The sequence below is a fragment of the Macrotis lagotis genome, chromosome X (genome assembly GCF_037893015.1).
Source record: "Macrotis lagotis isolate mMagLag1 chromosome X, bilby.v1.9.chrom.fasta, whole genome shotgun sequence".
In the NCBI taxonomy this organism is placed as follows: domain Eukaryota; kingdom Metazoa; phylum Chordata; class Mammalia; order Peramelemorphia; family Peramelidae; genus Macrotis; species Macrotis lagotis.
In genome coordinates this window covers 209773785-209777823 of record NC_133666.1, presented here as the reverse complement: position 1 = coordinate 209777823, position 4039 = coordinate 209773785, and the positions used below count along the sequence as shown (strand labels likewise).

Here is a 4039-nt window from a genome sequence, read left to right as displayed (position 1 = left end):
GGAAGTTTTTTTAAGATTTAAAAAAATTTGATTTATTTTATATTATTACAATAATCTTGTTAAAAGAGTAAACATAAACCCTCCTCCCCACCCCCCCAAGAAGATGAGAAGCCTCAAGAATAGAGAGAGAGAGAAAAAAAATGTTCTTCAGTCTGTGTTCAGATTCCAATGGCTCTGTCTCTAGGGTGAATTGCTTTCTTTATCATAAGCCCACCAGAGAAATTCCTTCAATATTTTTTCCCACAGTTTCTCTTACTAGCTGTATTTCCCTCCACTCTATTCCTCCCCACTCTCATTCTATTCTCTCTCTCCTTTCATCCTGTCCCTGTCCAAAAGTATGTTGTATCTGAGTACCCTCTCCCACAATCTGGAAATTTTTTTTAAAAATCTCTTTCATATAGTAGATGTTTTGATAGAAAACAACAAAAGAAAACAGTAATCAGGATATAATCAGAAGGATGTCAGCTTTTAAAAAGAGCTAATGTAGCAATGTTAATCCTTTCATAGAAATATACTGAATAGTTTCCAGGCAGAGAACTTAACCCTATTTTATTCACAGGGACAGTTAGGTGGTGCAGTGGATAGAGCACCAGCCCTGGAGTCAGGAGTACCTGGGTTCAAATGCGGTCTCAGACACTTAATAATTACCTAGCTGTGTGACCTTGGGCAAGCCACTTAACCCCATATGCCTTGCAAAAACCTAAAAAAAAGAGCTTTGATTATCTGTATGTTTAAATTATAGTTTAACATTAATAACTTTCAAAGTCAGTATGGTAGATAAGTGGAAGGCACTTGTTTCCTAAGGAGGAAGAACAGAATGAATTCTCTTTGCAGATCCTACTCCATAAACAGTAGCTACAGTGATAGGAAAAGATGTGAGGGTCAGGAGTGGTTTATAGGGCAGACTAGGATATTGTGATTTCATCAGGATAAGAGTTATAAAACAAAACTTTTTTTCATTCCCAAAATGTGTGTGTATGGTGGAAAAGCAAAGAATAAGACTTTTTTTTTGAAGCAGAGATGCAGAGGAGAAAGAATGTGAAACAACTTTCACTATTTACAAAATGCCATTTGAATTGGATATGGTTATCTTCAGTATTGTGAGAAAATACATGAAGCAGTCACAGAATTGTGGTTCTAGACTGGACTCAGAAAGACCACATATTGTCCTGGGTGAGGGAAGGTGTCCTCTAAAGATCACCAGGAAGGCATAGTCCTCTGTCTCTTCATATTTTGTCTCATCAAAGGACCAGTTGAAAAGAATTACCAATCAGTGACAGAAGTGCTTCAGCTGCCACAGGCATCCAGTTTTATTTATTTCTTTTAATGCAGTATCAAATATTTCTTTAGTGTGTACTGTTGATAAGCAAAACCTTGTTTGGAATTTAAATCCCACCACAACCACACAGACATTTCACTTCATCATTTCCCATCCAAATGCACCAAATTTTCCTGGCATGTACAGCATGAAAGGCACCACAGAGCAATTTTCATTTCCAAAGACAATGAAACCCATCTCCTTCAATCACTTTGTGAAATACATAATATTCTCAACTGTCTGTTGCACAATTCTTTGCCAAGGTTTGGGCCATCTTTGCCCATAATCCATGTCATAGAGGTTATGATTTGTTCTACAACAGATGATGACAACAATGTGGCATACAGGCCCTATGAGAATGTGTTAGGAGATAGTCTTATCAGTTCCCTCCTACCTCCAATGTATCCTCCAGCAGCTCCAAAGCTCTATATTAATGTCCCCATCATCACATCCACATCCTCAGATAGAAGTATTCTACTACACTCCTATTTGTTGGGTCCAGTATCCCAGTGCTGTGGGCCTCACGGGTGAGATTTGTATTTCTTCTTAAGGGCAATCACTTCAGGGAGGTGAACACTTGACCATACCATGTTACATATTCTCTCTTTTGTGTTCCAGGGCCTTTGTGTTCAAGGCTGTCCATACACAATATCATCTTCTAATAGTTTCTCAAGGCTTTGAATATTAATTGTGCTTGAAGATTGAATGTTTGTTTCAGACAACCTTGCTCCAAGAACTAGAGATGCATATTTCAGTTCATCATTCAATATGATGTAGCCCTTGCCAACAATAGCAGGGATGATTTCATTGAATTGGTTGCAAAATCCTTTCCAAAAGCCATGCCTGCTTCTACTCCCCAAAACCTGACCACTAGCTTCATTGCTAACCCATTCTTATCAGGAAAGGGTTAAAGAGGGAACAAAACATATATATTTGGAAGTGTATAAATTCTAAATTCAGAAAGAAATAAGAATATAAGAGGAAAGGGAAGGATTTTTAGAGGGAATTCTACTCACATCAAATCTGGACTGAAGACAGAACATTATAAATATAATTTAAAAGAATATCTAAATTTATAGAGAAATAAGAGGGTTAGAGAATAGAATAAAGGAAGATATAGAAGGGTGTAGAATAATGGGAGTGGGATAATAGAGGAAACAGCATATATAATTGGAAGGGTGTGAAGTCTTCTAAATTCATATAGAAACAAGAAGGCAAAGGGAATGGGTGAGGGAGAGGATAATGGATTCTTAGAGAGGGGTAGGATAAGAAATAGAAGGGCAAGATAGTGGGTAGAAGTAAGGCAGAGGTGTGAGGAAGGTTAGGAATAGGGTGAGAAGGATAGGGAGGAAAATATGAAGGAGGTAAATAAACAACAAGTAATTATAGTTTAGAATGTGAATTGGGATGAATTCATGCATAAAATGGAAACAGTAGATTAAAATTTTGAATTCAATAATATGTTGCCTTCTGGAAATGCTATAAAAATGAGAGATACATATTAAAATAAAGGTAGGGAATGGAATTTATAATGTTAAAAAATAGCAGGTGAGTAATCATGATCTCAAACAAAGTTAAAGCCAAAATAAATTTAATCAAAAGACAAAAATAGGAAAACCACTGTCTCAGTCTATTACTCAATATTGTTTTAGACTATTTAAAATGACTAGATAATATAAGGTTGAAACATTGCTGTGGTGTAGGGAAATGATAAGTAGTTAGATTTTAAAAAATATGGAAGATTTGATACTATTGAAGGAAGATACTCTCCAATTTCAGAGAAACAGAGGACAAATGGAAATGAGCATAGGACTGTCTTACATATATGCCTATGAATGTATATTTGTATGTATTATATATGATTTTGGATATCTGCATACACATGTATGTATGTTTATATATAGTATATATTATGTGTATGTATACACACACATGTGTCAAAGCAAAAATCCTTTGTTTACTTAGGGCAGCTGGAAACTCTATTACTTCCAGTTTCCTTGGTTATCTTTGTAAGTCTAAAACTATGATCCTATATCTAGTACCTGCCCTGTAGTATGAGTTCAACAAATATTTGTGAAATAATGAGTGAAAGGGTGAATGGGGATAAGGGAAATGGATAGATGATTAATAATAATCCTGAAGTATGTTCTGCAAAATTGGCAAATGCATAAAAGGGAAAAACCATATATGAGAAGAATAAGAAAACCAGAAATTATGGTTTCATATATGTGAAATAATAGATTTTGAAAGTGTAGAAAAAGAAAAATAAGTTTTCTATTTTGTATGCAAACATGTTTTTTCTTATGTGTCAGGGAAAGCACTATGCCTTCTCAAGACATCAAAAAAATGCTCATTCAAATATATGTAAGTGCTTTATACCTTTTCTCAAAACCACTATATAAGGGAATAGGTAATGCTCCATTTTATTGATGAGAGATCAAATGAACTGCTGAAGTTGTCATGGAGTCAAAACTCTAATACAGATCTTCTAATTAGAAAAACTCACTAAAGAAAACTTTTCACTAAAATATGTTGCCTCTCAAGAGGCAATGTCTCCCTGGAGACATTGTAGTGTTGAAAATATTAATTCATTCACAGTTCTTCATTGAACAATACTGCTGTTACTGTATATAATATACCCCCTGGTTCTGTTCACTTCATATATGCAAATGACTTTTGGATATGGTAGTATCCTAAACATTGAAAATTGGAAAAATACTA

General features: G+C 35.0%; 1 pseudogene; it reads right to left on the bottom strand.

Annotated features, from left to right (window-relative positions):
• Nucleotides 1–1270: 1270 nt before the first annotated feature.
• LOC141498952 (serine palmitoyltransferase 2 pseudogene) lies at nt 1271–2198 on the bottom strand (annotated as a pseudogene).
• Between the last annotated feature and the right edge of the window lie 1841 nt (nt 2199–4039).